The 26,417-nt window shown below is 34.3% G+C and overlaps 1 long non-coding RNA gene across 1 annotated transcript; it reads left to right on the top strand.

Moving 5' to 3' along the window:
- The first annotated feature begins 14,862 nt into the window (after positions 1–14,862).
- Positions 14,863–16,888, top strand: LOC108372827 (uncharacterized). Its single transcript, XR_001848896.1, has 2 exons — positions 14,863–15,017; positions 16,829–16,888. It is a non-coding gene; the product is annotated as an uncharacterized LOC108372827 (long non-coding RNA).
- Positions 16,889–26,417: the final 9,529 nt, after the last annotated feature.

The raw sequence follows: 26,417 nt of genomic DNA, 5'->3' as shown, positions 1-26,417 counted from the left end.
TGAACTTTATCATTAAGGTGCATCAGATTTTCTTTCTTTTTTTTTGGAAATTGATAACTTTCATTGCTTTTTATACACATCCCACCATTTCTGTACACACCTAAGTACACAGCTTGAGAGTCCACAAAGAAATGTACTATTTAAATTTGTGCAATCGTACGCAATGCTCCATGCGATCATACCCTTATTAAAATTGTTTGATTAAAATAAAAAGATATTTTTTAACCAACAAATTTCTGAATGTAATCTGTATTTTCATCCCTGTACGAGACGCCTTAACCGTCTCCAATCGGGTTCAAAATTTATATGTAATATCTTCGACTATAGTAGCATCGACGTTGGGGTTGAGGCTTAGGAAATCTGATGTAAAAATTTGATTCCTACAATTAAGGACCACCTTAATATTCATACTCATACTGGTACATTCGCAAAATAAAAACCAATTAGAGCATTTCCTCAAAAATCTATTATGTATGTGATCAGTGATCACATTTAAGTGTACGACCCTTCATTAAATTGTAGATGTTTTGNTCGCAAAATAAAAACCAATTAGAGCATTTCCTCAAAAATCTATTATGTATCTGATCAGTGATCACATTTAAGTGTACGACCCTTCATTAAATTGTAGATGTTTTTGGTACTATTCTGCTCCGTCTGCCAACAGTCACATTCGGTTGGTTGCATTGCAACAAGTGTGTCTACATATAACACTGTGGGGACGTTAAAATTTTATATCTACTAAAAAACGACGAGACACGTATGTAAACTCATTTTTGGGTCGTAGATTACGTATCTGTATACCGTTGTTCTGGATCAGGTCATTTTCTAAAAATATTATTATTTTAAGTTTTCATTGCGAATAAAAAAAAAAATACCTTTAACATGGGAAGAACAGGCTTTAGTGCAAATGACGCAAATTACAAAAGATGTGTACTTTTTGAACTTTTTCCTAAAGTTTCCTAAAAGTTTAAATTAAAATATCTTGCGAAAATTACCTGATCTGTAAAAACGGTATACCGATCCATAATGTATGATTCAATATTAAGTTTACCTGTTTCGGCGTGTTAAAAAAACACTTGCGAAAGACACTTTACATGCAAGGTGTAACTGCTCTAGCACATGCTTTCTGAGATTTCGCAATTTTACAGCGATTCCGAAATATATTGCACAGCCACTTCTGGCACGGTCTTTATGACCGTTTTCTCTAGCAGCTTTCAAAACATATCTGCCCTTAAAACACAAACTTTAAAACACAATTTTTGTTTAAAGGGCAGATACCAAAATTTTAAAATTTAAATTTATTGACCCTATTCCCTCATATGAGATGCTTTTTGTCAGCTTGTGATATTAAAACCCTTACATAGGTAGCAGAAGTGCTCATTTTTCTGTTAATTTTCATGCCAACATTTTAAAAGGCAAAATTGACTGCCCTTCGCTCCCTCTGCGATGCGCTCCATTACTCTACGTAGGATTTTCGTAATCCAAGTAAATTAGAAATCATCCCTTACCAAGATCTCAATCTGAATTAAATCAATTTTCAGAGCTGGACCTGTCCCTTCCAATAGTTACAATCCGTAAAGTTCGGAGTCACTTCAACTAGCGTTTAAGCGATTATTCTATAGTAGGTAGGAACTGTTATTCATTTGACAGACACTTTCTTATAAAACGAGCATAAATAAATATGATTTATGAACTAAACTAATAAAAAAAAAATGTATTCTACTTACAGCTTCATTTCCTGTAAAATACCTACATCGAATCATGGAATATTGACCCAGAACCCGGCGGCTAATTTTAATGACATTTTACAAGACCCAAACCTTATTTTTTTATGTAAATGTAGTTAAAAGTAGATACTTTATATGGAATAAAACATTTATTCCAATTTCAAGACTGTGTTATTCATTTTCTCAATAAATCGTCAAAATAATTGAACGAATTAAATAAATTTTTTGAGTTACAAAGTTTTGTATTTTTTAATTGAACGAGTATTGTTAGGGACTACATCTAGGTACCGTTTGGCTTTGTAATATTAAAAAAAAAAAACAACTTCCAACTATACCGGCCGAGAAATGAGCAATATGTGTGGTAAGTAAAAGGGTATATATAAATTTGTATTTAAAAGACATTTTAATTCCAATATGTATGTATGTAGATTCGAAAATAAAATATTCATGGCCAGCAGCGCCAGCCTCAGGGACTAGTCTCATTTCCAGTGTTTGTGGGCTACTCAAAGCAACTTTTAGTTTAAAGTCGGCTTTACGCGAGAATCTATTTACAAATGTCACTTAGATACATAACATAGAAAAGCTAAAACAACCGACGGTCCTGACCTCCAACAACTTCTGAGCAAAATGGGAAATCACAATAAAAAATTGCGCAACAACCCACTTTAAAAAAAATAGAAATAAAATAAAAAATTAACAGTCTGACCGCGCAAATTTTTGATTGTCAAACTTTGCTGCAAATACTCTTTAAAGACAAACAAATTAAGGAAAATATGTAAGTAAGCAAAAGACAACGCAGCCGGAAATGTGAACAAGTGTTAAATTTCCGCTGACAAATTCATTTTCATCGCGAAGTGGTCTCTAATTCTCGAGTACTTTGTTACGATATTCATTCGAGTTTAGCTATTACATAGCCATCTCACTCGCATATCTCCCTCCCTCCATCTACTTTTCATCGTTTTGTAAGCTGTGGCAGCTGTTCGACCGGAGTTTTGGCCACTTCACTGCCACAACTGCAACTGGCCGTTTCAACTACTTCGTAAAGTTTTATTGCTTTTGCTGGCCAACCAAATTTTTTTTTGCAATTGCAAGTAGTTTTCTCACTTTTACTTTTACTTGTGATCTTTCTTCATTTTCGGGTTTAAGCCTACTTTTGCTTGAAACTTTTTTCTTTTTGCTTTTTGCTCTCTCATCTTTGTGCATTGTTGGCAAAACTATTTGCAAGTTTGCGCTTTCTGCCGCCGCTGCGAAAATGGTTTTGAGTGCAGTTAATGGAAATGCTGAATGCAAATGGCAGTTGAAAAATCATTGGCCAAGTTTTCCCTTCTTTTTGGACAATAAATTTGTGGGAGATTTCCAAAAGTGCATGAGCAGTCTATTGTTTTATGTAGGTCTGTGTCGCACGGGGAGGGCGGTGGTAGTAGCTACGGCCAAGGCAAAGCAAGTTTCAATCGAAAAAAAAAAAACTATGTTTAGGCAATTTTGCATAGTAAAGTAGTAAAACATTTAAAGTTGATCATGGTGGTAGTGTTTTGTTGGGAATATGTATGTATTTATGTGGTGCCATCTCAAGAAAACATAACTTTAAATTCTAACAAAAACAAATTGTTTTGTAATAGATTGGGAATGCATTTGAATTTACGAGGAAATAAATTTAATAAATCTGAATAAAATATGCTGAAGAGAATTACTTTTTCAGAACTTAAAAACAAATACAATTACATACTTTTATTCAAAATTAAATCCTCTTATATGCTATGCTCGATTTCCTGCTGCAGTCAAACATTACTTTTTTGTCTCAATGTCTTTCTATATTCGTACAGCAATTTTCGATGAGTTTCAGCACAACAATAAACCTTTAATAGCACATACATACATATGTACAAGCATACATACATATGTAGTAAGCAATGCAGCGGCAGCGCCATCTTGTCATAGGAAAAATAAATAATTGAAATGTGAATATGTAGGTACGCATGGTAAAATGCATGCGTATTATATCCAGTAGAGAAAAGCTATATATAAATAAGTAGTTTCGTGGATATTTATGTATGTAAATAATTCCAAGAATTATAAACTTTTTACAAAGACATACATATATATATTATTTAGAAGTCCCATTTCGCTAGAGTATTTCAGATCCTCCCTCCGGCAGCAGAATATGAAAAAATAGGACACTCATCATGCACAAGAAAAATAAATAAAATATAATAAAATATATATATATATATGAATGTTCTTACATACATGGGTTTTACAACAAGTTAAGTGGTATTTTTTTGCCTTCATACGGGTATTGGAGACTTACCTGGAGAAAGCATATATATAACAAAATTTCTCAAGCGAAACTCAAGCAAGAAAGCCTTCAATGGGTTATAGGACCAAAATCTAAATTAAGCATAGATAAGCAGATTTTGATGATGATTAAACCCTCTTGGGGGCATAAGGGATCGGTCTTTGGGGCACAGCGCGCAATTCCATTTTAAATAGACTACAAATACATGCAGTCAAAAATTTTACGTTCCATATGCGGAGCACCGTGGTATATAAAAAATACGAATATCCACACAGATCTTAATGTTTAGATCAGTTCCGGTCTCTTTGGAACTGCCTAACTGGTGCTGAATGTACTTCATAAAAGGTCGATTGAAATTAGTTTTCATCCCATAAGTCAGCGAAGTTTTGAGGCAGGAGGGAGACATTATGAGCACGCCTTTAAAATGCCACAAGCTTTTTCTTAATACAAAAGCTCTCTTCATCTTAATGCCACTCAATGGTGGTCCCATTAGTTCAAATTAACTTTTATATACAAATTATTTCTTTGACATGTTTATATTTTTTTTTTCATTTAAAATATGTCCAAAAAATCTTCTGCAAAATTCGCTAAATGGATAGAATTCGAAAAAAAAAACATTGTTAATGGGCTCCCCGGCTGAGAAAGCTGTGCGAGCGACAGAACAGCCAGATTATCAAACCTGATTTACAGAAGATTTCCCATGGATGCTAAGTCCCAATGTTGAATTTCTTGCTGATTTCGAAAATCACGTTAATATTTTCTATGGATAATTTTTCGAGATATTTGCAATTTACGGTTATTCAGCTAAAAAAAAGTGTATCCACTTACGAACCGATTGAAAATACTCCATAAACTGTTTTTACACGACTTTTTGATAGGCCTGATAGATGTTTTATTATTTTGAATGAAAAACTGAAAAAAATCTTACTTAAACAGGGAAGAAATAAAATAACCATTTTTGTAAATTTTCCTATTCTGTATCAAGCCCTGTTTTATTTACAAAAACAATGAAGCTTCAGATGCACAAAATCATTGGATAAATAAAGAAGGAATGATTGTTCGAATGAAAACGTACAACAATTTTTGGTATAAGAAGTGAGCCGGAAGGGGTATTCATACAAAAATTCATTGCGCATTTTCAACTGATCACTCAAACCTTTTCAATTTATTCTCCATTTTCTGCACTGGCAGCTTACTTTTCTTTTTGTTAAAATTGGCAAAATTTTTTCCGGCAAAAAAAATAAAAAATTTTGAATGGTAAAAGTTTTAATTTTTTTTCTTTTTTTTTGTATTTTAAAATGTGTATATATTGACCACAAAAATTGGATTTTTCAGAAGATGCATTTAAGAGGGATGCACATCATCTAATTACGAGGAAACTATGCACGATTTTAGCACGAGTTTATTGAGTTATTTAAATATCTGCATAATTAGCTCAAAACATCTGTTTTTTGAGTTGTGACAGTATTTTAATGCATGCAAATCTACTGGATGGATCGAGACTTTTCCAACAATTTGACCTAGGTCAATGGTTTATAAGCATACTCATCGTTGCCGCCCCACATCTGATATGCATACAAATAAAAAAAAAAATATCGAAAGTGAAAATTTGCATTTTCAAATTGCCTACTCGCATGAACTAGCGCGCAACAGTTCGCATGGAAAGCTATGGTATGCTATAAGTACTTTCATGTTTTCGTGGTCCTCGGCAGATATGTATGCATGTTTTTATTAAACTGTTTCCTATTTGCTTGTTTGGGAGTGCGAACCACATCGACCGCCACATGAATGGACACAAATAGAAGAGCCAATTTTTTTTTTTTTTTTTTTTTTTTTTTTNTTTTTTTTTTTTTTTTTTTTTTTTTTGTAAGTTTTGTTCTAAGTTTATTCAGAAGGGAAATTCGATCTACTTTTTTAACTATTGTATGTACGCTCTTTGTTGGATATTTCGTTTTTTATGTTTTCAATATATGTATGTACATCCATCGTTTATTAGGCATTCGTTAGTTTTTCCACACATTGTACGAAAAATTGTTGATTCTGATATTTTTGTTGTTGCGTAGCTTGCCGCACGCTTTTTTTAAATTTGAATTTATTTATTTATTTGTTCTTTTTTTACATCGCCTTCAAACATTTTTCACTTCTATACCAGTTTGTTCATCGCTTGCCTGCTAGTCACTGTGGATAGCTCGTTACGCTTCCGTTGGTTATTTGGTTTTATTGTTCGGTTGTTGACATTTGAAATTCGCCTCGAATTGCATTCATATTCAAATTCCATTTTGTGGCACGTCTGCTTTTCGAACTACTCTTTTTTGTGCGACTTTTATGCATCGACCTTGCGCGTACTGCGAAAGCAAAAACATCGCATCATGCATTTATAAATGCATCGACCCACCCGCTGCGGCTCGAAAGCATATTTCTCCATCCGTTCGCTTACTCGCACCTCTAATGACTTTTTTTAAATTTCATACTTTTGGAGCGAGTGTAGCCATAACAATCTACATGCATACATACATACATACATACATACATACATATATGAACATATATTTGCATACATATGTATGTATGTGTATTTCGTTTTCCCGTTATATTGCGGTCGGTTTGTTTTTAAGTCTGCTCGAAGCTGGCAGCTATGCATTGCAGTTCAATTGCTTCTACAATTCCATGAATTTGATGTTTTTTCAACTCGTTGCAGACAATTTGCTTTTTTGAATTCGTTTGTATTTATTCTCACCAACAAAAAAAATTAAGAGTTACAAAAAAGAAAACGATCGCAAATAATTTTTTATGTGAAATTTTGATTGCTGCGGAAGTGGAAATTTGTTATTCTAACAAATGGCTACTCAAAGCTTGCGCTGTTTTTTTTTTTTGGTTACATCCTTTGTTGCATTTGTACGGATGGAATCCTTATGCATATGCATACACATGTACATATATACATAGATATGTATGTTGTTGCAAAAAGTCATCAAAATGAAAATGCTATAAATTCGTTTTTAAACGGAAGTGTCGCACAGAGCGGAAGCTTGTTTATATAAAGTGTCAGTGAAGCGTAGATTGGAATACAGTTTAATGTAAGTTCGGGGATTTTCTAGTAACGGATATGACTGCATTAACGAAAATGGATTTTACTATATATATATATATAATAGTACAATATCAAGAGTCAAAATTTAAACTTCTTCCCATTACAACATACAGCATTACTACGGTGACCATATATTTTGGAAAAAACGACGCCCAAAATCAAAAAAAGAAAAGAAAGGGTGCCTTACCCTCTAACAGCAGCAAATCTACTGAAGCTTTCTCCTTCTATTCTGCATTAAATTCCAGTCTTGCTGAAACGATGCTAGGCAAAAATCGTATACATATGTCCCGAAGAGAAGCAAAATTTTGACACTGAAATTCTTGATTTTAGCTAAATTATACTACTTTCCGGTTCTGCTTTGCTAATAAGTTTTCGACAAGAAAGGCTTCACTCTAACTCAACTTCAATCTTTAGGAAAAGCTCTAGTAGTAGTAAAATCGGCGATAACATCCATTCAGAAAACTACACACCTAAATATACACGCAAGCCGTCTTACATATATTGTGGTGTCTACCAAACTGAATTAACGGATATAATGAAGACTGCTCTCTGGAACGGGAACTATCCAGCAATAAACTACTCGATAACCTCTATTCTTAGAAAGAGGCTGCGATTTAATCTCTAAGGTGCAATAATACCTCTTCGAAGGTAGCAGATTCAACGTAGAAAGATTCTAAACGATTTGGCTAGGCGATGCACAATGAAGGTAGTCTCTGCGTCCCCGAGCACAGAAATTTTCCGGGCAACAGCATTACCAACGAGTTGCCAAGGAAAATAGCTAATCTTTAGTCAATCAATTTGCTAAAAATGCAGGCAAGCCAACTATCTTGAAACGAGCCACAGCCCTTATCTTCTATCGTTTAACAAGACAACCAGAGGTGGCCTGGTTTTAGCAATGAACACTGTTGAGTGGAAATACTTATATGCAGAGGGTATATGGAAGTTTACCTTCTTATGACTTCTACCGCAGTTGCCGGAAAGAGGAGGAGGAAAAGAGCATCGAGCACATCTCCTTTATGATATCCCAGCGGCATAAGAATCCTTGGGTATTTACAGCCTCATCTGCTGTGAATGGGAAAATAGGTAGACCGCGGGAAAGTATATAGCTAGGAAGTTATCACAATGGACCTTCTGACAGAATAAGGCTCTCTATACATATTTTCTACATCCCAGAGTGGAAGTCAATGCAACTTTATCTAACCTAGTACCAAAGTATTATCCGCAGAACAAATTAAGCTTTACAATTTCAATTTTTTGTATTTTCTTTTTTCAATCAAAATATGGAACGCGCTCGCCTCGACAAAGTAAATGGCAAAGTTTGTATGTAACTGGTCAAGTTTTGAAATAGAGGCCAAATTAGATTTGAGAAAAATTTGAAATTAGGTACGGATAGTCATCGTAAGTTTTACATTCCTTTATTTTGTTATCCTTCATATCATATCTATTTAACTTCAAGTATTTAATGACGAACGGGAAGCTCGCATAAATTTGGTAATTAACTTTATATACTAATTTTCGACCCTGAAAACATACAATTCCTTGGTTCCTTCGCGAATATTTATATGTAAACCACATAGGAAATGTATATTATTTACTTAACTGCTAAATCCAGCAAATTATATGTAATAAGTCGCACATTGCAGAAAGATGTTTAGATATTTAGTATCGCATCGTTGGGGGATATAAAATGAATACTCACCTGGTTTTGAGTTAGAAAAAAAAATACACAAGAATCCTTAATATATGTACATAAGCTTCCGATCCTTACCACACTAAGACGTATGCGAACATTTCTCGCAAGGGCGATGAATAAACTAAGCTATGCAATAGAAATTCACACATGCATTTGTTAATCCATACATACGAATATAGAATATTATGACAAAAACTTCCTTATGAAACAAACACATGTGCAAAAACTTATAGTCGCATTATGTTTAGCATTTTGGCAACACCATGGAAAGCCATCAAATAGAGTAATAAAATTAATGGACTTACAGGCCAACAACTTCTTTCAGTTGTGGAGAAAAGCGGGGACGAACATAAACGTGCATATGCATACATAAATGTACGTATAGTACGTGCAAAAAGTGTACGTACATAACAGGCAACCAGAGCAACTACAGAGCAATGGTCCAAGGAGTAAAGCAAAAACTATTTAAGTAAGTTGTTGGGGATCACTTAAGCATTCCGTTTGGACATTTGCTGGCAAATAGTTTGGTTAGAAGGGAAAGAAGAAATAAATTGGCAAAATGGAGGCGAATCAAGCCATTGGGTTTGTCCGATTAGATGCTTAACAATAAAATTGGCAGACACACTGGCGACTACAAATGCGCCATTGCCGTAGGTAATAAAAATAATTTGCCGGACATTTAGAGAGGAAATTAGGACATGAGGTTAATGAGCCCATTTGATGGTTTTATTGTTGCAGAGAGTAAGCAAAGTAACTTGCCCAACTGCTAGTTGTGAGAAAAATTTTTTAAGGATGGATGGATGGGCGAGAAGTTGCATGTGGATTATTCAGGTGAGCACCTTGGTCAATGTGAGTTTCAGCCACTTCAAGATAGGAATCATTTTCTCTTTGTTTGTGTATGAAAGAAAGCAGGAGCTGCAAATCGAGCGCACTAAGGCTAAAGAGTTGTTCTCAATCACCGCTTAATTAAACGCTACAACTTATAGGACAAAAAAGCTGGAAATTTGCGATCTTTACTAACTCTTTGAACTGGTACTCCAACATTGAAAACCAATTTTCCATAACTACTAATTCTAACAAATTTCTGTACATGACTTGCTTGCTCCTATCAAGAACTGCTGCCCGTTTTGCAATAGACAATCAAAATTCTCATCAATGCCCTCGCTTCCTTCTGTTTCGAGCAACCGAGATAAGTGTCCTTTCTTCCTCGCAAAAGGGCTGAATAGTGCAACGCAGCTTCCATAAATGAACGATGCAAACAAAAGATATCAAAGTGACTTCAAAAGCAAGCGGACATGATCAAACAACAGTTATACAACTACGATACTATAATAGAGAGTGCACGCAATGCCAGCGAAACTGCAATGGATATACATAGTGCATGGAGGACAACAATCATTTCACAAAGCACAAAAGCAAAACATCATAACTAGCATTCTGGCAAGTTCGCTTCGATTGCACAAATGCAATGTTTACTTACAGCGCCAATTTCGATTTTCTACATTCAGCTAAAGCACTGAAAAGACTAACTGTAGAAAGTCATAGATGCTTGAGGCGCTCACACTAAAAAGGTTTGGTAAAGAAGTAAGAAGATCCATACATACATATGTATGTAGTTGTGCTTATATGAATGCCATAAGTACTATTACAACTGGGCGCATTTGGAACAAGAAAATAAATATGCAACATACATCCACAAGTGCATAAATACATACATACATATGTATGTATGTATATCAATGTCAGGTTAAATATGCAATTACACATTCGCATTCAAATTGGAATATAAGTTATTGACCGAGTTAACCAACTCTGGACTGGATGCAATTTTTGAATGCAATGAAGTGGTTGATAAGTATAGAATCTATACTATAGATGCAATACAAAAATGTGTACATAAATACATACCTACGTAACTTTAGTATTTTGTGGACTTTTTAAGCCTACTTAACATTAGCTGCATTACCAATATTTTAGTGGACAAGTGTTGTTAAATTTGTAAAATTTTAGCCAGTAAAAAGTCATCTGTAGTAGAAACCCTACATAATTATTTTTGAATTTAATAGAAGCTTCCACTTCACGAGCACTTATGCCATCATGTAGTTAAAATGTAATCGTTTAGCTAAAGTTTATTAATTGCATGATAGTTTTGCAAATGACAGGCTGAAAAAATTAGCAACTCTAAGTACACACTTATGTACATCAGCACATACAGTCGTAACCGATTAGTTGCAATCCTGTTAACTGAATACTCCGCTTAATTGGCACGGAATATCTGGTACCTATTTTATTTTAGCATTTTCATACAAATTCGAACGGTTATTTGAAACTTCTGCTAAATGAAAAAAAAAATCGGTTTAATGAACCAACATCCATGTCCCGAGTCCGTTTAAATGCTTATTCAAAGCTGCCTTTACACAGGTCTATTTCTGTCGACAGAGAAATCGACTGAAAAATCGACCACCCTAACCACTTCAGCTGCTTTACACGGGTCGGTTTTCTAGTAGATTCTTGTCGCTCAACCAAAATCGACCAGTGTAAATGACAATTCAACCGTAAGATTTATGTGTTTTGGCTAGTCGATTTCTGAGTCGATTTTCCAGTCGATAGAAATCGATCCGTTAGAGGCAGCTTTACATCTCCACTGAACGATTTTGGTTGAACGACAAAAATCTACTAGAAAACCGACCCGTTTAAAGGCAGCTTAACTCAACTGAGTATTTAACATAAGTAAATTATAAAAATCCGGCTCACGTAAATAAATGATCAGCTGATTTCATAGAATTTTTCGAGCGAGCTGACTTTGTTCGAGTTGTGAAATTAAGGAGACAATTAGGGGATTCACAAGACGTGTTAACCGTCGTAAAATCTTAAGGTTAACATCTTTTTTAATTAAAATGGTTTTAGGGAATTTCTAACTAAACCGAAATTCTTTTAAACTGATAAAGAATATATAATTAGCCAACCCTCCAACCATTTTAACCGCTATTTTACATAAACAAGTGTTAAGCTTAAGATTTTACGACGGTTAACACGTCTTGTGAATCCCCTAAATATTCGAATAGCTTAATTCTGGTGGTTTAATAGAAGTTTGTTTAAATGGAAACTGTTGAATTTAACAAAAGTTTTGCTAATTGAAAAACTCGGTTAAATGCAACTACCTGTTTAATATGCCTTGGATTCACCCAAAAAAAAATAAATTGCCGTTTAGAGCAAGGCGAATTCATATAGCATGGTGTTACAGGATCAGCTGATTTCTAGGCGAATTGTGCTGATTGTCAAAATGATGTGTTTATTGTATATTTTTCTTGTTCTGTTTTGTCATCGTGCTTGTAATTTGTTGGTTTAGTTTTTGTGCTGTCGCCCTCACCAAGGCGAATTTATATAAGCCGGTGTTACTGGCGAACCTAGATTACAACGATAACAACCACATGTATTTCGGGTGTTATGTCAAATCTCAATTCGCCCCAAAGTTTACATGTATTTTGTTCTGCTTTTGATGGGTGTGCTGTCAATTCAGTAAAAGCAACAACAAAATACGTTTAAGGCGAAGAAATCAACTGATTTTACAACACCACCTTGTATAAATTCGCCTGGATTTAGAGCTTTCTGTAGTGATGACATAAAGCAACAAAATTCAAATTAGTTGCGATTTTCTTCTCACCGAAAATATTTAAGCTGGTCAAACGCAGCAATTTAATTGGCTGCAATGGTTCAATGGCAAAGTTTTATCGGCACGAACGATTTGAATGTGTAATTTCTGCGAGCCCTGCTTGCCGAGTTTATAGGAAACAGTACGCATATTTACATTTAAGTTTTTTCGACATTAAAGACATTAAGGTTGTTTGGAAGTAAAAATGAAAAGCAAACCAAAAAAAGGAATTAATGTGTTTGATTTTTGTTGTAATAAAACAAAAATATTACGAAAAGTTTGCAAAAGGGAAAAGAGCATTTATGGTGATATCGACCTCTCCAAAAAATATTAAATAAAAAGGAATTTATAAAAAATAAATATGTAGCATCAATATAATATGTCTTTATTTATCGAAAATTTGATTATCAATAAATTATTTTGAATTTTCGTTCCCAGCATGGTTATCCTGCTGAAAAATAAATAACAACCTCACCAAAATCCCAAAGAGCTTTGTTTTCAGCTTCACAACTCTTCTGAAATAGCTTAATATATGTGGGTATTATATTTGTATAAACATTAGGGTTGTTCAAAGATACATGTGAATGAGTAAAGTCGGAATTGTAATGCTCTCAACCCCTAGGATTTGTATATACCAAAAAAATTCTATCCCTATTTTATTTTATTTTGAAATCAAAAAATATTTAGTGGTCGCTCAAAGCGCTCATAATTCCTCATGTATTTTGTATGGGAAAAACTAATTTTCGTAGATGTGGTATAGAATTCTTCAAAATGAATATTTTTCGATTAGAAAACTTTGCTCCTCTTCAGGAGACTTCCAATAACAATTCCCAATTGTTTATTTAACCTTTTTTTAATACTAGAAATTTGTATGGGGCCCAATAAAAATTATTTTCCATCAAAAATGGCTAAAAATAATAATTGAGTATTATTACTGAAAGTCTTCTGAAGAGGAAAAAAGGTTTTCGGATCGAAAGATATTTATTTCCAAGAAATCTATCCATTTTAACGAAAAATTGTTTCTTCCCTTATAAAATACATGGAAAACTTTGAGCTCTTTAAGCGACTACGAAATATTTTTTGATGACAAAATTAAAAAAAAAAAACAAGGATATAATTTTTTCGGTATAAAAAAACCATAGGGGGTGAGAGCCGTAAAACTCCGGGTTTACTTTTTTACCATCCTAATTTAAATACTCATTTATTATTTACTTTACTACTATTAATATACTATACAATACTATTTACATATATTTATTATACTTTTTAAATAACTGTTATATAGAATTCAATGAAAACAGAGCTGCGTATTGTCTTCTTATGAGGAAATACACAAAATTATAGCACGAACTTGGTACGCCATTAGAAGAATGATATAACGAGTTATTCTACATCAATTGTTAAAAAATTCCTTCTTCTGTTTTTGTTAAGAGGGTGTTTTAAATAAAATAAAATAGTGTACGACTTCGAAAGCCGCAACGCCTGAAAACCTGCTATGAGCTTCAGCTTTATTCCCAACAATAACCCTTAATTTCATATGAAAATCTTATTCATAAGCTAGACTTTGCAATATTAAGGTAGGAACAGGAGAGACTTAGTCTAACCGGTGAATTGGTTTTTAAAAAAATTTAGTTCGCCATGATGGTATTTTTCGTAANAACCGGTGAATTGGTTTTTAAAAAAATTTAGTTCGCCATGATGGTATTTTACGTAAAAAAAAGAAGAAGAAGTAAAACATACTGCAGGAGTCAAACCAGCGCAGAAATTTGCTACTCTCCACCAAATACTAAACAAAGCAAACAACCACTTGTTGGATAATGTTAGGACGCGCACTATACCTCTTGCTCTTGGGGTACCTTGGTACAAAACTGACAGTTCAGAAGCTGCAAAAAGCCGGTTGAAACATCAAATGCCCAACAAATTTACGTTCTAAGCCCACCACTCGCACACATTTCATACAGACATACTCCAATCCTGCATGCTGTGGTCTCTGCTCAATCGAGTTTCACGCTGTCACGCTCTCAACAGCTCTCACGAGCACATTGTGCAAGAGAAATGTAGATTTTCACCACTACCGTCAACGTTAAATCTAATCACAACTCTGCGAGCAGCCGCTTTTACCTCAGCCGAGTGGCTTAGCGCAGTGATTTCGCACAGGACCTCATCTAAGAAAACCCGTTCGGAGCGGGTGAGGGGTGGTGATGGTTTCAAATTCGGCTGACACCGTTTTAACATACTCACCACAGACCGATTGGGCGTATATGTATGTAGATGACGTAGACTTCGTTCGAGGTACCATCGGCACTTTGGCATCCTTTCGCGTAGGTCCAATGCATGAGCTCGTATTTTCATGCCGATGTGCGGCCGCAAGTTGGCATATTCAGTTGGATTTTTGCTCTCTACGTAAGCAAACGTTTATGTCGCGTTTGAACGCGTTGACGCGGTCGATTTGGTGCTTTGGTAGACGATGGTCTGTCTATACGGCTGATTAATAATAAACGTGCGGAGAGCGGTGCGAGGCGGTAAAGCTGCGGTTTTTATAAAACACTCATTGCAAAGTAAAATGATATAAGTAAAAATTGCTTCATTGTTACAAAAATATATATATATATTTTCAATAAGAGAAAAAATAAATAAATGAGTGCAAATGCCCTTACTTCGACCACCCAACTGGTTTGGTGGCAGTAACATTGCAGCGTGCGTGACTTGCAGCTGAAATCTAGTCGAACAGTGCCGTGTTTCGTTCGAAATTCACAAGCTAGCTTGNCGGTTTTTATAAAACACTCATTGCAAAGTAAAATGATATAAGTAAAAATTCCTTCATTGTTAAAAAAATATATATATGTACAATAAGAGAAAAAATAAATAAATGAGTGCGAATGTCCTTACTTCGACCACACAACTGGTTTGGTGGCAGTAACATTGCAGCGTGCGTGACTTGCAGCTGAAATCTAGTCGAACAGTGCCGTGTTTCGTTCGAAATTCAAAAGCTAACTTAACGCGAATGAAATGCACGAAATAGTAAGCGAATTTTGGAAAAAAGCAGACAATCCGCGAAATCCAAAAGCAAAAACAAAGACCCAGCAAACGAATAAAAACACTTCTAGGGCATTCCAAAGAAGGTTGCTTACAAGTTAACAAACCAAAAAGAAAAAAGAAAAATAGCACAAAAACTTGCTGCAAAACCACGCTTACAATCACAGGCGAATCACCGACTGGCAATTGCATTCGTGCGTTGCGGTTGATTGCTACCATCGTCGCTGCTCAATTTATCGCTGGCATAATTGTTGCTGCTGCCGTTTGTAGTTTCTGTTGTTGTTGTTGTTGTTGTTGTTGTCGCTATTGCTGTTTGGTATTAATTTGCGTGTGAACAACTCAAAAAATTTACCGTTTCGCTTTAATTTGCCGCGAGAGTAAATTTCATTGCATACTTTTTGGCGTGCAGCCTTTTGCCGCATAACAACTTCGTACCACTTTTTCTTACAACACTTTGTATGCATTGTAAGCGTCGTAATGAACGCGAAAACGAAAATGTATTGACCATAATGTTACATTAAGTATGTATGTAGATGTTGGCTATGTCCCGGGGTAAGCTGCAAGCGGTATCCCTTCCGACATTCGGGCAGCAAATGGTTTACCATGCGTGAGAAGTAAGTTGTTAGTGAAAATAAAAATCCAGAATTGTCGCTGGCAATCTTGCCAATCAAACGGCATTTGTTTCGCAAAAAAAAAGAAAAAGCAAAAATAACAACAACAACGATGACAGCAACAACTCAACGACAAGCAGAGCAGCAGTTCATTAGCCCCTTGGACAAACAGCGGCGAAAGATGCAGCAGCATTAAAAAAAATAAAAGCAAGTGTTGATGTTGAAATTAACTCCATCGCTTCGCATTTGCCGTTGAGAATCGCAGCTTTTGGCTTTTGGCTTTTGGCTGCCGCCTCTGGCCTCGGTTTTGGCTGCAGCTTGCAGGCTGTGTTGGTTTTAATTTGCATTTCCTCAACCAGCTTGAGTTTACGTGCCGCATGCAATTGCCAACGCGCCCGCGTGTGTGTGTGTGTGTGTGTGTGTATGTACCCGTGCGCGTATGTGAAATATCTACCAATTCGTGTACGTTGTGCGTGTTTTCGGCATTCATTAAAACACATACTACTAAATGTATTCAATTAAAGGAGAATACAAAATTTTTAATCAAACACAGACGCCAAGCAATGCCAATGAATCTCTTAAAGTGTTGATAGTAATTTACTTGTGTTTTATTTATTTTATTTTTTCCCGCGTATTATTAGTGAGGTGACTGTCGAGAGCTAGNATCTCTTAAAGTGTTGATAGTAATTTACTTGTGTTTTATTTATTTTATTTATTATTAGTGAGGTGACTGTCGACAGCTAGTTGAAAATACAAACCACTTTGAATTGAGATCAAGAAATTAAAAAAAAAAGGAATTACGCACACTGTGCCGTTTTGCATTTATTTGTGGAACATATCAACAAGCAACAGCGCAATCTAATCAAATTTCGAATTAATTAAATTTTAAAAAGTAAGTGTTTTGTTGACTTCTGTGACGTAAAATTTAAGAATACAAAAAAAAAGTAAAAAATTAAAAACTCAAAGTTTTTTAGTAATGTGTTGAAGACCTGTTTCTTCATTTTAGATCCGAGATATTGTTTGCAACTTATATTTAATTATCTATTTTTAAGAACTCCAAATTAAAATATCTCTAATATCTCGATCTCTAATAAAACCCATGAAAACACAAATTTAAAATTTTTTGTAAGCCATAAAAAAGTTTAACAAATTTTCGCCCAAATTTTATACTTTTTTCCATGATAAAAATATAGTAAGGTAGAACCGCTGAGAGTCTTTTTTACAATTCCTGACGTTTCCAAACAATTTAATTTTTAAATTTACTCACAAACTCACACACAAATTTTCATTTTCAACAATTTCGAACAATTTCAATTTTCTATTTTCACTTTTATATAATTTTAAAATATTGGCAAACTTCAAAAAAAATATCATGGCCGACAAATTGAGAGAACGGTTCTACCTGGCTATGTTTTTATCAGGCTTTTTTCTTTAAATTTTAGTCTGATAACACGGTGCGACAAAAACCAAACATTTTTAAAACACGCGAAAAAATCAATATATTCACAAAACTAGGAGCTAAATGTAGTATAGCTGCGTTTTTAATTTTTCTATCTGACGTCAGGCTTTGTTTTTAAAGGACTTTGAAATTTCTATGATAAGATTGAATAAAAAAAAACAAGTAAGAGCAGCGCTGTCTTCGGCCGAAGCTTTCATACCTTTCATGAGCATCTGAAAATCTGACTTTAACAGATTTCTGCATTTGAAAAGATTTATATATTCACAGCAGGCATAGATAAAGGAGATACATATATAAAAAATCATATCTAAACAATCAGAGGTATGGAAGATATACTTTATATGGCACAAATCTCAGTGATTTTCACTTTTGCTGTATGATCCGTATGTAAACCGGTAACACAAGTTAGTGGGTTTTGTTTCCTAAATAAAGGAGATATATCGCAAAGACTGGTATCTGAACAATCAGTGGTATAAGAGATAAAGCATAGATTTTGATGATTTTCTCAGTAGACTTTGTATTATTATTTATAAAATATCTTACGAAATTTATCGGTTTTAGCTGTTCAAATAAAGAAGTTTTACAGTAAAATCCCATATCTGAACAATCAGTTGTATGGGGGCAATGAATAGGTTATAGTGACCCGATCTTTGTTAATTTTAATGTAGACTTTCTGTTGATAACTAGTGAAAATAGTTCGAAATTTCAAGTTTCTAGCTGCATATATGGAGAAGTTATAACAAAGAATCTCGAATCTGAACAATGAGTTGTATGGAGGCTATATGTAAAAGTGACCCGATCTTTGTTATTTTCACTGTAAATATTCTGGTGTTAATGGGTAGAAGTATTGCAAAATTTCATGTTCCTAGCTGCATAAATGGAGGAGTTATAACGAAAATTCTCATAACTGAACAATCAGTTGTATGGGAGCTATATGTAATAGTGACCTGATCTTTGTTATTTTCACTCTAAGTATTTTGATAATAATGAGTGAAAACGGTGCGAATTTTCAAGTTCTTAGCTGCATAAATGAAGAAGTTATGGCAAAAAATCTCATATCTGAACAATCAGTTATATTGAGGATATAGGTTATAGCTACCCGATCTTCGCCATNAGTTTTACAGTAAAACCCCATATCTGAACAATCAGTTGTATGCGGGCAATGAATAGGTTATAGTGACCCGATCTTTGTTAATTTTAATGTAGACTTTCTGTTGATAATGACTGAAAATAGTTCGAAATTTCATGTTTCTAGCTGCATATATGGAGAAGTTATAACAAAGAATCTCGAATCTGAACAATGAGTTGTATGGAGGCTATATGTAAAAGTGACCCGATCTTTGTTATTTTCACTGTAAATATTCTGGTGTTAATGGGTAGAAGTATTGCAAAATTTCATGTTCCTAGCTGCATAAATGGAGGAGTTATAACGAAAATTCTCATAACTGAACAATCAGTTGTATGGGAGCTATATGTAATAGTGACCTGATCTTTGTTATTTTCACTCTAAGTATTTTGATAATAATGAGTGAAAACGGTGCGAATTTTCAAGTTCTTAGCTGCATAAATGAAGAAGTTATGGCAAAAAATCTCATATCTGAACAATCAGTTATNATGTTCCTAGCTGCATAAATGAAGAAGTTATGGCAAAAAATCTCATATCTGAACAATCAGTTATATTGANATAACGAAAATTCTCATAACTGAACAATCAGTTGTATGGGAGCTATATGTAATAGTGACCTGATCTTTGTTATTTTCACTCTAAGTATTTTGATAATAATGAGTGAAAACGGTGCGAATTTTCAAGTTCTTAGCTGCATAAATGAAGAAGTTATGGCAAAAAATCTCATATCTGAACAATCAGTTATATTGAGGATATAGGTTATAGCTACCCGATCTTCGCCATTTTCACTGAAAATATTCTCTTGACAAAATTTCATGTTCCTAGCTACTTAAATGGAGCAGTTATAACGAAAATTCTTATATCTGAACAATCAGTTGTATGGGAGCTATAGGTTATAGTGACCCGATCTTTGTAATTTTCACTGTAAGTATTCTGTTGATAATGGGTGCAAGTACTGTAAAATTTCATGTTCCCACCTGCATAAATGGAAAAGTTATAATGAAAAATCTCATATATGAACAATCAGTTGTATGGGAGCTATATGTTATAGTGGTGCGATTCTTCCGGTTCCGACAAATGATTAATACATTATAAAAACACACCCACCTACCAAATTTTATCCGGATATCTCGAAAACTGAGAGACTAGATTGTATACAAACAGACGGACAAACAGACGGACAGACATACGGACAGACGGACAGACGGACATGGCTAAATCGACTCAGCTCGCCGTTCTGATCAGTTAAGTAAACATTTTAATGGGTCTATCTCTTCTTATTCTGGTACTTACAAACATCGGACCAAAGTTATAATACTATTTTATGCTCATTTAAGGTATAATAATTTAAAAGATTTGGTGCATTGTAGAGTAACAATATGGGTATCAATTAAAAGAAAAAATTGTGTAGAATTAAAAAAAAAAATACTTTTTCGTGCACCAAGACGTTGAAAATGTCCTTTTAAAACATTATCGTTGAATATACTTGGAAATTTCCAATATTTATTTTTGAAAAAAAATATATGTCAAGGACTAATATGTAAACTACCACATGCTCGAATTTCGTCCTTCTAACTTTATTAGTTTTAGATAAAAAAAAATTTACATTTATTTTTATAAGATATTGATATTTACAATATACATAATTGAAGATACTGCAATCATTACAAAATATTTTAACAAAAATCGCCAAAATGGAAAACTGTACCTTTTTACCAACTCTGCTGCTAACATTTGTCGTTTTATTCCAAGCATGCCCAGCGCTGAAAAAATTGTTGCACTTGCATATGGAGTTCTGCCATCCTTGGCTGTTTTAAACATTGTCGTTGATACGAACGAAAGGATTGCTTTTGACTGTTCTTCCACTTAAATATGTCAAAATGTAGTATTTGTAATGGCAATTGGTTCATTACAAATCTGATGGCAGCCCAACATACTTAACCCTGCTTTGATAATCTACATACGTCTGCATTTTAAAATTTCGCGCTCTCTTTCTGGAAACATATTGGTTGTTTTGTTCCTTTTTAATTAAGGGAAAAGTCTAAGGAAAATACATATGAAAGTTAAATAAATATTTTAAGAACCCGTATCTGCAAAATGAAATTTCATTGCCCATATCGCGAAATTGAAACGTCTCACAAATGTATGCATATCTTCTCAGCAACTTTCAGTTAAGTTATCAAAGCGGGGTTAAAGCATAGAAAGGGAGCAACATTTATCTCGACCAACTCGTTAATTCAGAAATAACTTCAGTTAATCCGGAAAAAGTCCTGCCGGTAATTCTCAAAATTTAATGCGGATCAGGGAAATTTCCGATGACAACCCTGGCCAAAACGACGAATTTGGTTGAAGAAAGCCGTATTTTAAACGAAAATACATTGAAAATGTGCTGAGATAGGGCGCTTTTGAATCGACAGCTGAGATAGGGCGTTCTTCAACCAAATTCTGAGATAGGGTGTTTTCAATAAAATATGGCGTTATCGAAAAGTTTTTTGAGATATGGGCGTTTTCGAACTGGCTGCCGAGATAGGTCGATCTTCCACTCAGCCATCGATATGTAGTTTTTACTGTCGCTATCTTGAGTTTACACGTATTTAACTTGGGTCGTACGCGTCTTTTTACCACCAGTCCCCTTAACATCTTGCCGCCCTAGGCCCGGGTCTTAGGCCAAATCCGCCACTGGTATTACCCATGTTCAATATGGCCGAAAAGTTGACGGCTACTTTTTTTGTTTCAAAAACCACAAAATTCCTTTACAAGAAATAGTAAAATATTACTCAGGGAGTTCTTCTTCTGCGCGAAAATGCGCGCCTAAAACTTAACGCCTTTACATTTTTTCCAAGATTAAAAAAGTGATCTTGGAGAGAAATAATGATTGAGGAGTAGATCCAACTATGTCTGCGTATTTTAAGGATGGTTACAAATTTGTGTGGTCTTTTTTTTGTGGTACATCTATATATGTATGTATATTAATATTTATTATATTTATTATATATTATAATTTAATTTCGAAAAAAGTGTATGGCTTTTTTGCATTCTACGTTCGATTCTAAGCCAGAATTGTGAACAAACTAAATACCAAAAATGACGTTTGAACCTCCCAAATTTTAAAAGAAAAATCAGTGTATTATAATTTTTTCTCAACGAAATCATTTTTTTTCATTTACAGAATTTTGTGTTTTCTTCATAAATATATTTTTCTTTTGAAAATTGGGAGCGTCAAACGTCATCATTAATCGCAGAATTTGAATTTGCTATACACTTTCTCCGAAAATTTTGTTCCGAACAAACTACTCCGCCCTAATGTGCGTAAGTACACTGAACGAAAAGTTTTAAAAAGTGTATTTGGGGTAAAATAAAAACAGGTATACTCGCATAATTGCTCAATTGCTGATTCCTACCATTAGGAGGTGATCCAAAAATTAAACAACACTTGACTAAATGTATCGCCCTTATAGAAAATTATGTTTAGAAAATCAACGATTCCTTACGAAAATAAATATCTTTTATTAGAAAAGACACCGTCCTTCCCACATATGCATGTACGTACATTAGGGTGTTCCCAACAAAGGAAAGTCGGAATTTTATTGCTCTCACCCCCTAGCCTTGTTATATCCAGAACAATCCTAGGGAGTGAGAGCACTAATATTCAGACTTTACTTCTTTCACATACATTTTTTGGATCACTCTAAAGTGGTAATCCATTTAGGGTTTCCCTAAAAATTTAAATTTGAAAGAAAATAAAAAATTTAACAAAAATCGTCCTAAACTTAATTCGTCTAAATTGTGACAAACGAAAGTAAATTCTGAATTGTTGTTAGAGAATCGAATTTGTATAGTATCTGTAGAAGAACAGTCATACAAACATCTACCCAAGCAAGTAATTGTGTTGATTAAGTTTTAAACGCAGCGACCGACAACACATCAGCACATCCAGTTAAGCAGAAGATTAAATAGAATTTTACAGAAATCAGAGTTAAGTTTTGTCCCGTGTGTCCATATGTGAATATATTTATACAAGTGTTAGTAAAGTCATTGCTTAACTTCTTACCTACCCGACTGCAGAAGAAACTGCATTACTCGCAATTTAAAAATGTATTTCAATTTTATTTTTTTATCTTCCATTTGCAATAAGGAAAAGGAGGAAAGATTTCTAAAAATGTAGGTACTAATAAACTTTTGAAATTCTGTCGACTCGGCAACGAAGCTGCAACTTTTAATGGACATTACGAATGCGCTAAGTAGACTTTTTCGCCGCGCTAAAAGCAGAACGGACTGCATAATTTTTAAGCTAAGATAATGCACAAACACAAAAAAAAAAAATCCGCTTTTGGTGTGGGCATTATTTTTGTTGCTGCATTCGTTGTTGCTGCTGCAGTCAAGCTATTGCCGATTAAATACTTAGTGGAACAACTTTGACTGCTGTATGTACGCGCCCACAAACACCCATTCACCCACCGCCTCACACCGCAGAACCACATCTGAATATTTATAAATGTTAGCCAGCATTCGCTACCTACTATGTATGTATGTATGTATATAGAGTAGCCAGCAGCCAGCACTTACATATATGCGCTCCACCTCTTTCTCTTTCTCTCTCTGCCAAACATTTATCCGTGTAACTACTTCAATTATCCTTACGACTTAGTTCTTCCTGTTGTAGTTACTCATCGTGTTGCAATTGGTTTTGCTGCTACTGTTGCACCTGCAGCTGGCGCCAAAGTTGCTCCAACTCATAGCGGAGAAAATTTCACTTGAGCACCGGTCTATGGCATCGTCTAGCTGCTCTGTGCAGTTCAACTCGTCGAAAACTTTAATCCTTCAATATTATTATTATTTTTTGCGCGTAGTTTCTTGACGCTTCGTTGCAGCACAACCAACGGACGGCGGCTTATTTCAACAAATTCGAAGAATCTAAGTGAAGCAATAGGAACTGGTGGCAGCATGGCGGTAATAATGTGGGCGCAGCGAATTCCTGCGCTAGCCAAAGGCACTGTTGGGGACCTCATTTAATTTTCTCATTTGAGCTGTGTGCTTTTTTCTTTCCTTTTTATCTACTTTTCTTTTCTTTGCACTTTTAGTTCTTTAGCTGCAAAACTCAATTTTAATGCCAAAGCTAAATTTATAATTACAAAATTTAGTTTATAGAAAATTATAAATAGATATTTAAGCCCACGAGTTTATTTTCTCAAGAGTATTTGTGTTCAACCGGTTTTTAACGTGCAATTCGCACACCGTGCAAGGGCATTGCAAGACTGCAATTTTCGCCTAATGCAGTGCAAGTTTCAACCGGCTAAAAAATCGCGTGGAGTTTTATTAATTTTTTTTTGCCGAGGGGTTTTGGCACTTTCTTCCATATAAACATGAATTTCTTATGAAAAATTAATCCTCTTATAAATTTAACTTGTTATACAAATAAGCAAACTGCAAAAACAAATATTTTTAAAGCAAGCTTTCTAAATATGAACGAAATCGGACCATAAATACTGGTTTAACAAATATATCGACTACTGTGACACCTATCGGCAAGCTTTTTAATGGAGTTATTTCTTTTCATGTTGTTAATATACGTTCTAAATAAGAACCAAATCGGACTATAAATACGACTCCCGCGCCACCTTTAGGCTTAATTCATCTTTCTTATTGCATTGTCATCGGATTATGAGCCAACTGTGAAGTCTCAAGTCTCAAGGTCATCGGAAAGCTGGTCAAAAATTTATTTCAAGATTTGTCCACATACATACAGAGCAAGCTAAATAAAAGCTTGCAAAGAAAAACTCAAAAGCCATCACCAAACAAAAACTATTCAAAAATCAATCAGATTTTTTAGCTGGTTGTAACTTGCACTTCCTTAGCCTGAAATTGTATGGGCATAAAACTGCATACCCTAAAATGTTCTAAGATTCAGATTAAAATTCGAAACCTTGAATTATACGGTTTTGGTTAAAGTTTAAACAATGATTATACAGAAACACAGCAAAAAAAAATCACTTGAAAAACATTTTCAATATTTATTTTAAAAAATAAACACGTGACCACTTGTTTTAGTCACTGTATATTACTTATAAATTGGTTTATTTTCTAACCTGTTGCTCTGTTTTAGCCTAACATCAAGAGAATGCGAAAAAGGACACTTGACAGGGTTGCATAGGTGACGCTTGTAGTGTATTCCGTAAAACAAACGATTCCTTAAATTCAGTTTGCAAATAAATAGGACTTCCGTGCATTAATATATACAGTGGCGGCAGAAATAATAGACTCGTCGTACTTCGAAGAGTTTTGGCTGTATTTCTTTAGTCTATTTTATGTTTAATATTTTTTTATACAAGCCCAGGTAGTTATACAACAAACATCATATAAATCCGCTTTTCAAACTTTGAACAAAAATTATAAAAATTCGATAAATTTTAACCAAATTTTCTAACTCTTTATTCCGAATTTTTAGAAAAATTGTTTATAACTAGCCAGGCTTTTATAAAAAAATATTGAACATAATATAAACCAATGAAACCAATATCGGGGCAGAAGTGTTTCTTAGTAGTAGGAAGTTGGATATTCTTACGAAGAAGTGCCCTGGAATTGCAATGCCGAGGGATACCATACATCCTAGATTCAGCTTTACAAATAGTTGCAAAAATGATCTGAGTAATGAAAATAGCTCGACAGGCATATCCGAGACAAATTGGCTTAACCAAAACATGATTACCTGGTACACTGAAAGCTCATTGACTGAAGCGGGTAGGTGTAGTTGGACCGAGGTTAAGATACTCGAAACCCATGGGAAAACATATGTCCATTTCCAGGCTGAAACATACGTGATCTAGACTGACAGCCAAGCGGTTGCCAAGGCCCTCAGATCTTCATTTATTTATTTATTCATTTACTGACCGCCTTTTAAGGCCTATAACATATCTGAATATTTACAATATTTGCTTACTATTTTATTTGATACAATTTTGGGTTTATAGTTTTTATACTGATATATGCATAAATTACATCACAGGATCCACAATCATACACAGATAATGTTTTGGACTCTAAGGTTATCTGAATAGGCATTATCTCTGAGAAGACTCGTATAAGGATGCCACCTACTCGAAATTAGTTACAAATTAATTAAAACATCCTAATATGGGTATCAAATGGAAGGTATTTTAAATATTCCTAATTCAAAAATATTTTTAATAGGGTTGCCACCTATTTTGAATCGCATATTAATTAAATTTTTTGGTTGGAAAAAAAGGTAAAATATTACTATTCATGGGTATCAATGCTTTCCCTATATACAAAATATTATCGCTTGGGATAATAGTGTAAGGTTACCACTTGTTCTCGATTTCTTAAACAATGCTTCCCCTATATACAAAATGTTATGTAAGGTTACCACTTATTTTCGTTTCTACACAATTTATCTAAAACATCGTAATATGGATATCAAATGAAATGAATTGTTGACAACTTTGGTCAGAAAATATTTTCCATCAGGGTTGCCACGCTTCTATGCAATAAAAATTTTTATTTTCTTAATTTCAATCAAAATTTTTTTATTTATACACAGTACATATACGCTCACGATATGTACTATTCATACCGGCGTATTTCGGAACAGGGTTGCCTCCTAAATTTTATAGAAAGGAATTTACTTAATAGAAAACTATCCAAATTTGGAAAATTTTAAAAAAATATATGCACGCCGGGCAAAGCTCGGTCAACCTGGTACTCTTAA

Source organism: Rhagoletis zephyria, unplaced genomic scaffold (genome assembly GCF_001687245.7).
Source record: "Rhagoletis zephyria isolate East Lansing unplaced genomic scaffold, Rhagoletis_zephyria_1.1 Rzeph_scaffold_06066, whole genome shotgun sequence".
NCBI classification, from domain to species: Eukaryota; Metazoa; Arthropoda; class Insecta; order Diptera; family Tephritidae; genus Rhagoletis; species Rhagoletis zephyria.
The sequence above is the reverse complement of the archived record's forward strand: the minus strand, read 5'-3'. Positions and strand labels throughout refer to the sequence as shown.